Below are 14,262 nucleotides of genomic sequence, written 5' to 3' on the forward strand. Positions count from 1 at the left end.
CCTGTCCGAGGATGCAGACCAGATTCTAGCTAGAGGCTCTTCTCTATCTAATCTTCTGGGATGAGCTATGTGGAAAGTTCCCCAGAAAGGATCTTTAGCAGGAAAAGAGTCACCAGATTTACCCTAGGTCTACATGCTAATGAAAACCTTCTCTGCAAAGTGAATCCATGGACTTCCTGTTCCAGTGAGTGTAGCTACCTCTTTAAGGCTTTGCATTCCTGTTTCTTTCCATTTTCCCTTCTAAATATAACTATTTTCAACTTCCCCTCCAAGCCTCTTCTGAAATACAGAACTTTCACAATAATTGACTTAAAAGGATATTATAAGAAGCATGTCAACCACTTTTTTAATGGTTTAATTAGAAAAAGTCATCACACACACACACACACACACACACACACACAAAACCAAACAAACAAAATGCAAAGGCATGAATACAAAACAGTGGATGGAAGATGAGTCAAACTCAGTGATGTTTTTTTTCACTGCTTGCCTCAGAATTGTGATTTGATGACCTTTACTGAGCAGTTGCTGTACTCCGGGATTAAAATAGTCACATTACAATCTACAGGAAATTGGACAATTTAGGGAGAAAAAAATCATTCAAACCTCAGTGGAGGAGAAAAATCACTGGGTAACTAAATTAGAAACATTTATGCCATCAGTTCGACAGAGCCCTGAGACCCACTGATGTTACGAAACTTGTATGTTCCAGAATGTCTGCATTATTGCTGCCAGTGAGGGGAACGTGGATTTCAGCCTCTACAGATCAGAACCGTGAGACAAATCAGAGACTGGAACACTAATAAAAATATGGTAGGTCAGGCATGGTGGTGCACACCTTTAAGCCCAGCAGCACTTGGGAGGCCGAGGCAGGTGGATCGCTGAGTTTAAGGCCAGCCTGGTCTACAGACAGAGTTCCAAGACAGCCAGGACTCCACAAAGAAACCCCGTGGAGAAACAACAACAACAACAACAACAACAACAACAACAAAAGTCATTAATAAAACATTCCTCCTGTATCACAAGAGTTAATCAAATTATTCATATTTCTTTTCTGTTTTGTTTGGTTTGGTTTGATTTTCTTAATTTATTTATTTATTAAAGATTTCTATCTCTTCCCCACCACCGCTTCCCATTTCCCTCCCCCTCCCCCAATCAATTCCCCCTCCCTCATCAGCCCCAAGAGCCATCAGGGTTCCCTGCCCTGTGGGCAGTCCAAGGACCACCCACCTCCATCCAGGTCTAGTAAGGTGAGCATCCAAACTGCCTAGGCTCCCACAAAGCCAGTACGTGCAGTGGGATCAAAAACCCATTGCCATTGATCTTGAGTTCTCAGTAGTCCTCATTGTCCGCTATGTTCAGCGAGTCCGGTTTTATCCCAGGCTTTTTCAGACCCAGGCCAGCTGGCCTTGGTGAGTTCCAGATAGAACATCCCCATTGTCTCAGTGTGTGGGTGCACCCCTCGCGGTCCTGAGTTCCTTGCTCGTGCTCTCTAAATAAGGAGAACCCAAAGAAAAACATATAGGCATCCTCCTGAATATTAACCTTCATCAGGCGATGAAAGGAGACAGAGACAGAGACCCATATTGGAGCACCGGACAGAAATCTCAAGGTCCAAATCAGGAGCAGAATGGTTTGATTTTTTTGAGGCAGTATCTCACTGTGTAGCCCTGCCTGACCTGCAAGTCACCTCAAACGCACTGTGAGCAGCCTCTGCCTCAGCCTCTGCCTCTGGAGTCCTGGGATTAATATACAGCACAATGGTTAACGATACTGTATCACCACCATGCCTGGCAAATTTTTCATATCCTTTAGATTCACAGCAAGAAAAAAATAATATAATAAAGCTGGGGTAATTTGTTTTTAACGTATCACAGTGAATCAAAATTCTTAGGAAGGACATGGTGTAGAGTCTATACTTTAAATCTAGTGCTGAAAGATTTAAGAAGACATTAGAAATAGATCGCGAGCCTAGGAGTCACCCAGAAATTACTATGTATCCTTTCTCTACCATTTACTGTCTGTGGGGAGCAATTGTTTATACCTTGCAAGCTCACCTGTTAAATGTGCATTGTTATGATTCAAATGTGAAAATTCTCCAGGTCCTTCTCCCCATTCTGTGGTGCAGTACTGGGAGGTTGTGGGATGTTTGGGGCACAGGACTTGGCTTGGAGATACAGTCACTAGGGGTGAATCTTCACAGTTATAACAGTGCTGTTTCTGGTCCTGTCTCTGCTTGCTGTCAGTCACAATGTAGGAAGCATAACCCACAGGCTTCTGCTGCTTAGGACCAGACAGATTTTCCCACTGTGCCTTCCCCATCGTGAGGAAATGAGCCAGGACAAAGCCTCTCCTCCCTTAAGTTGTTCCTGTTAGGAGTTCTGTCACAGTGGCACAAGTAACCAATTCAAGGGTAACATGAGTATGCAGCATTGTAAAGATCAGGGAACATTTACAGAGATCGTCTGTAACAGGAGCTGATTCATAGGAAGAGGTAGTGAGCAGAGGCTACTATGACCTCCTGGCCATTTTCCACAGGAAGGAGGAGAAAAATGAATGCAAGGGACCCTCAGTACTAACAAGCCTAACGCAAGTTAGATATGAGATCTAGCAAGGGTTCCCCACAAATCTATCCCTGTCTGGTTTTTCCCCTGGTGTATCTATAAGATGAGCTACCCAGGGGGAAAGCAACAGAAGGGATGAATGCTTCGTGATCTCACTTACATGCAGGCTATGAAACAGTGAAACACATAGCGGTAGAGCAGCGTAGTGGTTAACAAAGACCAGGCATTCAGGAGATGCTGGGCAAAAACACAAAGCCTTACAGTCGTAAAACTGATAACACACAACAGGATGTGAGCAGTTAGTGATACTGTATCCCTTCCTTGAAAATATCTAGAAAGGTAGATCCGAAGTGTTCTTTCCAAACACATCTGTGCACAGATGTGTGGTGGTTGATGTGTTAATTTGATTGTTAGTTATTACATACATACATGTCGATTTAATCATAACATGGTATACCTTAATGTATACAGTTGTCAGTTACATCTCATTAAAGTTTGTGAGATTTCTGGGAGAAAATTGTATTTTACCATTCTTCAATCTAGTCCATTCCCAATATACTTTCGTGAAGGCTTCAAGAAATATTAGATTGAGGAATGTAGAAACTATTTGACTTCAAAACTAAATAATAGAACATTCTTTGGAGTTCTTTTGAAGAAACAGCTTAATGGGGGGGGGGGCATCTGCTTTCCTGCCTTGTCTGGTTTTAAAAGTTCTGAGAGATTCTTCCCATAAGGGGACCCCAACATAGGCCTCTCGGTCCCCCTGGATTGTGTCACATCGGATGCAGATAGGGTGGGAGCGATGCCTTCACCAGTGTTCCTCAGAGATGTGGGAAAACACAGGCCTGGAACTTCTACAAGTGAGAAAGACCAATGGCCTGCTCCACCCTAGACAACAGCTGGCTATCCAGAAGACTTCTTTCAAGCTGCCAATGGACAAGCAGAGAGCAAAAATCAGATGCATTGGATTGCAAAGGAGCTCCACGTCTAAGCCTGTGTGAAGGGAGTGAGCCTCCCCACCTCCCCACCTCCTCACTTTCTCACCTCCCCACCCGCACAGACAAGGGCCTCAGGGGCGGGGGTGTGTGGAGCATCTCCTTGTACTTTCCTACCAATCTTTAAGGCAGAACAGAAGTTCGGTACAGAGTAATTTTGATTTAGAAATTTTTTTTCTCTGAAATGTTATTATTTAGATTAATAGCAAGGAAACTAGGACTTCAAGGTACATTTCCTCTGAATGGTATGAAAAACTGTCTGCTGCGTTGGCTGGGGAGGCGAGAGGCTCTTTCTATTCCTATCAGCCATCTTTGAAGCAGTAAAACAATTTTCATTTTTTACCACTGGCTGACATCTGCTGGGCATCTACTGTCAAGCAGCCTCAGCCCCTCAGAACTCAAGAGAAAAGAACCAAGAGAGCCAACCAATCCCCAGATGACTCTTCAGCAGGAACAGACACAGGTCTGCCCCTTGTCTACAGAGACCTTCCTCACGCCCCCAATTGGAGCCCCTGCTCCACACATAAGCAACACTGTGGTACCCACGGCTTCCAAGTTTGAAATCACAGGTACCTGAGGGATGTTGAAACAGTCTTGTGATGAGGGGTTGTTAGTGACCAGAGTGAGTCAGAATAAAGCAGAAGATGGAAAAATAAGGCAGACATGGGGATTCAGGAGCAGTCATGTCAAGTGGAGGCCACTGTCAAGGTGTAGATAAACTACAAGTGATCAGCAGAAGAGAATCACCAGAGTCCAACAGTTTGTTTAGATAATGACGACAACCTGCATCTTTCAAAAGCTCCAGAACAATAGTTCTCAATCTGCGGAACACATTTAAAATGCATGTTGCCAGGTCCCTTTCCAGAGATTCTCGATGTGTTTACCTAATTATTCTTTAGCAATAAAAACTTGGGAGTCAGATATTGGGATAAGATAAGACCTGAATGATCAGAGAAGTGGCAGAGAAGCGACCAGTGACCTCCCTATCTCTTTCATTTCTCCATCCAAAAAGACTGAAACCCTCTCTAAGCCCTGCCCTACTACTTCCCCTCTCTCTATCTATCCTCAGTCCTCCAAAACCTCTATGGTTAATTTTGGTCAGCTAGTAGATAGCTCAGCCCTCTAATTCAAAACAAACTTTACTGATAGTCTTGGGAGCATCAGAGCGCAATCAAAATCTCACACAGAGATTCTGTTTGGAAACATGTAGGGTGTAGGCCAGGAATCTACAGTTGTATATAACACACAGAGTTTCTACATAGTCTTCGGACCTCTTTTCAGGAAACACTGTTTTAAAGGTGTGGCTGCAGCAACATTTTTCATTACTTCTGTGGACATTTATTTGGAATGCATCCAAGTGGTCAGGCATGGTAGCACAGACCTGTAACCCCAGCACCCAGGAGGCAGAGAAAGAAGGAACACGGCAAGTTCAAGACCGTCAGCCAAGTGGTCAGGCATGGAAGCACAAACCTGTAACCCCTGCGCCCAGGAGGCAGAGAAAGAAGGAACACAGCAAGTTCAAGACCAGCCAAGTCTGCGTAATGAGACCTGTCTCAAACTTAAGTAATAGAGAAATGTAAAGTTCACCCAGTTACTTAGGGAGATGCTGAGAATTACTGCAAGGATGCTGACAACGGCTCAGTCCCTGGTTTCAGAAAGTCCACAGCCTGGCTGAATACACAGGCACAAGAGTGAATGGAAAACCGGCCATTAGCAGGTCTGGAAAGTATTTGTGGATGAGAAGACAGCCTGAAACTCCCCTCAGAGGCTCGTGTTTCCGGGACTTGGTTCTACTCCCCCCCAACCCCCCCCCCCCACACACACACACATCTTGCAGATGAAATTTGAAGTCTGTGGTGCATTTGTGAGATAGGGTTGAGGTGGAGGCAGTAGACCTGTGCGGATTTTATCCCTACTAGTCCAGCTGCCGATCTGCTTTCTGGCTCATGCCTTGAGGATCCTAAATCACGTGTGGTAGCACATACCTCCTTTAATCCCAGCGATCAGGAGGCATGTGCACACGTGTCCAGGGCCGACCACTTGAGATCAGACAGCACATGAGGAATCTTATTGTGAAGAAAACTGATTCTCCCTCGCAGCAGCCTTTGACTAACCACAGCCCTCCTGTCCATGTTGGCTTATCTGTGATGTTACCGGTATGCTGATCTTGTTTATAGGTACATTTTCCCCGTCTCCTCAAACTTCTTAAAACTCAGATAAATGAAGACAAAAACAATAACCTTGTTTGCTTCCCCCATCTCTTTAGTTAATAATAAATTCAACTGTTCCATCCTTGATTGCATTTTTCTTTATAGTTCTATATTTATCAGATCGTCGCATAGCATATTGCAATGCCCTTGCCAATTCAATGCGCCAAATATTTGTCTCGGTCACCTTGGATCCCTGAGAAAGCATGTGCTGAGGTTATGTACAGGTTGCCTAAATGAAGCTCAGTGTGACCTAGAAAAAGATGTCAGTATCACGTATAAGTTCAACAGGTGTGTCAATGTTATGAGAATGTTATATTAAACAGGGATTTCTAGAAGAATAGAACCAATAATGTGTATGTGTGTGTGTGAATACTTTAAAAGGAAATTTATTAGATTTGCTACACCCTAAAGACTGGGTAGAAAACAATGGCTGTATGCACACCAGAGAAAAACACGGTAGCACTCAAACCAAAAATTCTGGATACCTTGGCAGTCCCAATGCAGCACTGGAAGTCTAGTTCTCTGGAAAGTCATTATATTAAGTCTGTATTGGAAGACCTACGCCAATATAGAAAGAACCAACATATGTATATACATTAGTTTATTTAGTAATATATATATATATTAGAATGTATATATGCTCATTATATCTCCAAAGGAGATTTATTAGAATGGCTTCCAGCTAGTCCAACAATATCTGTCTACCAATGAAAGGTCTGGGAGTCCAGTACTTGTTTGATGCATGAAGCTGGATGTCTCAGCTGGTCTTCAGTATATGCTAGCATCCCAAAGAAAATCCCAAAGAAGTCAGGTCTAACAGCTGTGAAGGAGGAATGGACTTCCTAGTGAAAGAGTGAGAGTGAGCAGTCCTTTATACAGGCTTCCAGCAGAAGGTGTGGCTCAGATTAAAATGGATCTTGAAGTGGATTTTACCTCTTCAAAAGGTTAAAGCTGGGTCTTTCCACTTCAAATGCTTTGGGGGAAAAAATCTCTCACAGGTGTATCCAGTCAGTTGGGTTTTCTCTAATCCCAGATGTAGTCAAATTGACAACCATCACAGCAGGAAGCTGTTGCTTTTCCCCTGGAGCATGCCGCATCTGAATAGCCCTTTGAAATTTGTTGCCTACTCTGAAGATGGCTCTTCTCTTCCAATACCTTGATTTTTAAACCAAGAAACTTGTAGGAGGAGGTGGGGGCTTGTTGGTTCTCAGCCACCCCAGCTAGCTTAGCCCCGAAATAACCACACAGAAATTAATAAACAGTATAATTAAATCACTGCTTGGCCCATTATCTCTACTTTCTTATTGGCTAACTCTTACATCTTAATTTAATCCATTTCTAATAATCTGTGTATCGCAACATGGTTGTGGCTTACCAGCAAGGTTCTTCATCTGACTCTGGCGGCGGATCCATGGTCTCTCTCTCTCTCTCTCTCTCTCTCTCTCTCTCTCACCCTTCTTTCTCCCAGCATTCAGTTCTGTCTTGCCCACCTACCAAAGTTCTGTCCTATCAATAGGCTAAGGCAGTTTCTTTATTCATTAACCAAGACAGAAGGACCTCCCACATCAGAGACTCACATCAGATGCCAGAACTGTGTAGTAGCTCAGTTTCCATCTGGAGTCATTACTGACTTAAAGAGGTCATTTGAGTTCAAGATTGCCTGCTCTTCTTGCTCCAAATATCCTTGAGGACTGTGAGAAAGTTCATCATTAAGCCCCTGGGAAGGAGCATTTTCACCCATGAGAAAGAACACATTAAGATTTGGGCTGGGGTATGCCAGCCGGAGGCACTCCTCATTAGAGATGAGAAGTTGCTTAGCTGAATGAGACAATGCACCTGTTTGAGCTTCCTCCTAAGGACAGTGCAGGGATGCAGCCAGCTGACTGTACTGCCCTTTGTTTTGCCTTTTGCCTGTAATTAGTATATATGCTGGCTGAGAAATAAACTCGAGGCTGTTTGGTATTAACTCAGTCCTCCTGGTCTATCCAATGTTTCTGTCTTCATTTCTCTTAATCTAACATTTCCTCAGCTTCAGAGCCCCCTCCCAGGGCACTCCCAGCTGACTTCTGTGTGGCAGATTCCAACAGAACTGCAGGATGTGTGTGCTTTAAGTCAATCACCTTGTTGCTTCAGCAGTAAGAAACTAATATACAATCCACTCTTCATCTCATAGCAACCACAGACAGTGACCCCCTTCTAGAAAGGTTCTTCCAGTTCTAAAATTTCACCAGCTAGCTGTCAGATAGGTTGTTTGCTTATTTGTGTATTTATAATGTATAGTTGGGTGTTTATTCACACATATAGAAAAACACATATAGGAAAAAAAGACACAACATATAGAAAAATAGAACATCAAATTGAGAAAGAGCAGAGAGGGGGGAATACTTGTTTTGTTTTTCTTAATCATAAAGTTCCTGAAAGCATCCCCTGGACCGAATACCATAACCATAGCAGACACCACACCACGGTGTGATATGAAACTAACTCCATACAATTGAGTTCATAACTATGGTTATTAGTCATCAATTGACCAAGTAGACATTATTGATCAGATCCTGTCGGGACCATTCGGAGTCCTGGCCTCCAGCTGCTCTTCCCTGCTAGAGATCTTTACTTTCTTTCTGATCTGAGTTACTGAAAGCTGTGTCAAAGTTGTTTACCAGCTCTGCTTCATGAGCACGTGTTGCCTTGCCTTGAGGATCAGAGGATAAGGTTTTCACCTGTTGGCCCACATGACTATGTTGGGCATATAAGCCTCCATGGTGCTATTGAATAAAGGGCTTCTTACCAGCGACTAGAGGTCCGTGTCTCTGTCTCTCTGTCTGTGTGTCTTTGTGTGTGTTTCAACCTCCAGCCCCTTGCCCAAAACTCGCGAACTGTATTGTCGCACATAGAGTGCAGACAGGCATAGGCATTGTGCGCTGCAAGACCCCATGCAGTTGTGTGCTTGTTTGTAACAGACAAGAAGTGTGTGGGGCTAGAGAGGGGACTCCAGTTAAACTGGCTCAACTGTTCGTGCAGAGACCCAAGTTCAGTTCCCAGCACCCATATCAGGTGGCTCACAACCACCTGTAAACTTCGGCTCTAAGGGAGCAGAAACCCTCGTTTGGCCTCTCTGGGCACCTATACTCATGTGCACATATTCTCCGACACTGGAGCACACAAATACACACAGCTGAAACTAAACGGAAAGGTATCTTTTTAAAAAGGAAAAATGTATAGCTAAGTCATGACTACCATCATCGTGTGTAGTTTTTGCTGGCTTGTTGCTGCTGTCTGTGTTCAGTCCCCGTTTCTTGGGAGGTAAGGGGTGACAAAGTCAATGGCACAGACTCTGAAAGACTCCAATGCAGACGCTCTTTATAGTAAAAAAAAGTGGGAGTTTTTATGGGGTTAAGAAATTGAGCTGCCGCAGGAATGTTTTTGTTTGGTCCCTTTGAAACTGGTGGTCACTGCTGGTGTGTTGTGATTGGCTAGCAGCGCATGTCATTAGTTACCGTTCACTGACAGGTTGCCTTGTCCAATTTTGCTTTCTCATTGTGAGCTTGCACGCACTTGCTTGTGCTATTGCTCTGCCTCAGTTGTGTAGACTTCAGCCTTCTTCGATAGAGATAATTTGACCACGCCCTTTCCTATTTCTTTCCCTTTTGTTTCTTCCACTTGCCTTATTGAGATAGATAAGCTTTCAAACACTGCTTTATAATCCGGAAGCTAAGATCCCACTAAAGACGGACTCTGAGAATTCCCCCTGAGAATTTGATTCATGCTCCCTGAGACCCCCAAACCCTCCACATCCTGATGGTCCTTTTAGTTTCCTCCCACTAAATACGTACATACTGAAGGCAGAGAGAGCAGCCAGAGCCTTCACCCGGGTCCTAGAGATGCTCTACATGCCCATGGGCAGTCACATCCACGCCAGAGTGCATCTGGCCTGTTCCTCCCGCCGCCGACTCACAACATCATGATTTTCAAATGTTGTTACCATATCACTGGCTCTCAGGCTGTATAGTGGGCTCTAGGAGGTGGACGACTGGGCTAGAGCAGTATTTAACCATTATTGGAAGATATTGGCTATGTCATGTTCGCCTGAGCTAGTCTGGGCTGGAAGCCATGGGCCCTGGTATGAACTCACTAGCTTCCATTTCTCCTGCTCCTCTTGAAAACCTGAATTTTCTCTAACAATTCATAGACGGTCTGGAGACAGATTGTTTCAATTTGTATTCAACTCAGCTCCCAAATAAAAGAGATCATTTAAAAATATTTATTTACTTATTATCTATACAGTGTTCTGCCTGCAAGTATGCCTACATGACAGAAAAGGGCACCAGATCTCATTACAGATGGTTGTGAGCCACCATGTGGTTACTGGGAATTGAACGCAGGACTTCTGGAAGAGCAAAAAGTGCTCTTAACCTCTGAATCATCTCTCTAGCTCCTGAAGAGATCATTTTTATTGATTAGTTTATTACTTGACTATCCTCTTCACTCTCTAAAAACTGTAGGGGACACAGAGGTCTTTGTGTTCACAGACATGCACTAGGTGAGCCTGGAATATACAAAAAAAAAAAAAAAAGTTGTTCCTTCAAAGAGAGAATGGAAAATCTGTTTTCCACCCAGAATGCTAAAGTGGAGGTCCTTTCTAGCCCAGTGACTTTTGCACACTTTGTGTGTCTGGGGATGTTCCAGCACTGCACCCTGCTCCAGGCCCGTTCTTGTCAACTTGTTCTTCTCAGTCAATATATAGACCCCATCTTTATGGAAGGTATCACAGGTACTTTACAAAGAGTTTCAATGTAGTCACACCTGGTTTGTATTTAGCTTACTTTGTCCCTCAAAAAGGTTTGTGTAGGATTTGTTGTGCATGTGAGACTGAGTTAGCCATCACAAATATATATATATATATATGCTTCACCAGGTTGTGCTGAGCTTAATCCCCAAATAAGCCACTTGGGGTCAAACTCCCTAAGTTTGAGCCAACACTGGCAACTGAGTCACGTGTGTTAAGTTGTCTTCTTGCTTCTCATTCAGCACTCTGCTGCCTGTGAAGGTCACAGAGACCCCTGAAAAAAAATTACTAAAGGAAGATTACCAAACATTCTCCCCCCAGAAAGCAGAAATAAGGTATATTCTGCTTCCTGGGGAAAAATAAGCATATTTTATGTAGATAACTGCTAAGAAAAATACCAACAGAAGACCTTGAGCTCAAGGAACCAATGCTTTATACAGTAGTCACCTTAATACATACGATATAAGGCTGCTGCAAATAACATGTTTTTTGCTTAGTCATTTACATAAGAAAATAGCGCCAAAGTATTGTTCCGGGAATGCTGCTGTCAAAGCAACAGGGATATAATGGCAGATGGTAAAGCACAGAGGGTTTTTTTTTTAAATTGTATACATAAAAGAGATATATTGTACACAAAATATCCATTCCTAGAGATGAGGATTAAGATAGTTATGGATTTCCATATGATTGATGAGTTTCTTTCTTAAGATGTCTTTGCTTTATTCTCATTCTCTCTCTCTCTCTCTCTCTCTCTCTCTCTCTCTCTCTCTTTCTCTCTTCCTGCATTGCTGTTTTGTACTGAATAGAATCAATAAGTGGACTGATGTCTTTAATAAGTGTGATAGTGGACACAAAACATGTCCACAGATTCTTTGGCCCGTTTATCAAGCCTCCTTTCTGTAGCCTGGGTAGCTTGTGGTTTCCATGATCAGCATTTCAAGGTGATATTAGGAAAGGACATGTAATTCCTGCCTCATCTTTCTGTACCTGAGCCAGCACGTAGACAGGTACATGCTCTATCCACTGCCGGGTTTGTGAGTGAAAACACCTACCAATGACTCCGTTCCCCAACTCTTGACTCATCTCAGCTTTTGGATCTCTCAGCTTTGGGATCTCACGGTTAATCCACAGACACCAGGGATCAGAGATAATTTAGCCCTCTTTGTGCCTTGTCTAACTTCTGTACCCCAGAACGAGCAAAGCAAGGTGGCATTTCACATGACTATGCCTTGCAATAGTTTGTGCAGGATTAGTTACCAGGCCAAGGTGGCATTTGTTAAGAGAAATGTGGCACATCTACAGACTGACACCGCACATAGCTAGTAAAATAATAATAATAATTCATAATAATACATATTATCCCAGTGTATGAAAGTGAGGATGATAAACACAGCACTTAGGAACTTCCCAGAAAGAAATATGGCAGCAGATTTCAAGAGCAATAAAAATGTCCAGAACAATTGACCCAATAATTCCTCCTGTAGGACTATATCGTAAATTAAAAATGTTTACGTCCAAACATAAATCCAAGAGCATCTGCTTGAAACTTTGGCTCTAAGGGATCAGAAACCCTCGTTTGGCCTCTCTGGGCACCTATACTCATGTGCACATATTCTCCGACACTGGCGCACACAAATACACACAACTGAAACTAAAAGGAAAGGTATCTTTTTAAAAAGGAAAAATGTATAGCTAAGTCATGACTACCATCATCGTGTGTAGTTTTTGCTGGCTTGTTGCTGCTGTCTGTGTTCAGTCCCCGTTTCTTGGGAGGTAGAGGGTGACAAAGTCAATGGCACAGACTCTGAAAGACTCCAATGCAGACGCTCTTTATAGTAAAAAAAAAAAAAGTGGGAGTTTTTATGGGGTTAAGAAATTGAGCTGCCACAGGAATGTTTTGTTTATCAACAGAAATAAATCACATTTAGAAAAAAAATCGATAAAAGAAAAAGAACACAAACTCTCAACAATTAACAAAAACAGTACGACAGTCATAGCGGTGAAGACATTTTTAATGGCACTAGTATGTAATATGAGTGAAATCGATCACCTCTTCAGAAAACATGGATTATTAAAAGAATGTTTTTGAAAACTTAAACAATCACACCACAAGTTGCAAAAACTCTCATTATTATTCATGCACACACACGTGTGAACACACGTGCATGCACACACACATCCCGCTTTGCAGTCAAAGGTTTGCAAGTTGAGCTGCTGAGGTTTGGAGAGCTGGCATGGAGTACAGTGTTCTGTGTAAGCATGAGGACCTGAGTTCAGACCTCAGCACTTACAAAAAAAGAGCTGGACCTTGGGGTACACACCTGTAACCTCAATGCTGAGAGGCAGTGGCTAGAGGATTCCAGGGCTTCACGGGACAGCTAGTTTCACCAGGTGTTGAGCTCCAGATCAACAAGAGACCCTGTCTCAAAATACAAGGGGGAGAGCCAGAGGGAGATACCCAGAATGAACTCCAGGCTCCACATGTATGTGACATAGACACAAACACTGTTCCCATGCATGCACTCATTCACATATGAGGTATGTGTGTGTGCATGCGTGTGTGTGTGTGTGTGTGTGTGTGTGTGTGTGTGTGTGTTTTAGGAAAGGCCATGCAGTTCCTGACTCTTTCTCTTGGGACTTCTTTATGTACTTGAGTCACCATGTAGACAAATAGACACTCTAACCAGAAGGCAGTATCCAATGCCAGGTTTGTGAGTAAAATACCTACCAATGACTCACTACCAATGCGCGCGCGTGCGCGCGCACACACACACACACTGTCCTATGCAGAGATTAAATTCTCTTAGAGAGGAGAGATATGGTTCTCACAAGTGTATATCTATTACTAGACTCAGAGCCAGCTGCGTTAACTTTACAGGTTAAACATGTATTTTAGAATCAGTCATGTAGATGCTCAGTATCCCAGGTTCCTTCTGTAGATTAAATATTAATCTGATGCAGTCTCCACTTATATGTTCCTCAGCTTTATACTTGAAGCCTATCTATCTCCTCAATTTGATGGCATTTGGAAGCGGATGATTATAGCATGAGAAGGAAGGTCCTCACAAGGGTGACTAATGCCCCTAGCAAAAACTGAAGGCCCAGAGCTCTTGCCCTTTGCAGTGAATTTGTCCCAAGGAGCTCCACTGCAAACCAGGAAGAGAATTCTCACCAGGACAGGATTTCCCAGCTCTCAAAATCAAAACGAATAAACTTGTTACACTCCACCCCAGAGTACAAAGTTTTGGGAGAGCAAAGACAATTTCCATTCCCACAGATCTGAAGGAGGTTTGAGCTTTTAGCATTTCCATTACCTTCCTTGGTTGATTACACCCTGCTCATATTCATTCAGACTGAGAAACTGAATAGTCTCAGTCACGTACCTGTAGGTCAGTGGTTCTCAACTTGTGGGTCACGACACCTTTGGGGCAGTATCGACTGACCCTATCAGGGGTTGCCTATGACCATTAGAAAACACAGATATTTACATTATGATTCATAACAGTAGCAACATTACAGTTATGAAGTAGCAATAAAATAATTTTATGACTAGGAGGTCACCACAGCATGAGGAACTGTGTTAAATGGCAGCAGTATTGGGAAGGTTGAGAACCCCTGCTCTAGGTAATTTTTGACATATTTCTTTAAATGACGAATAGTCGCTCTTTTTCATTATCAGAAATATCAACGTTACTTTCTCATTC

This window comes from Microtus oregoni, unplaced genomic scaffold (genome assembly GCF_018167655.1).
Source record: "Microtus oregoni isolate MIOR12 unplaced genomic scaffold, Mior012 000001F_ref0000356, whole genome shotgun sequence".
Classification (NCBI taxonomy): Eukaryota; Metazoa; Chordata; class Mammalia; order Rodentia; family Cricetidae; genus Microtus; species Microtus oregoni.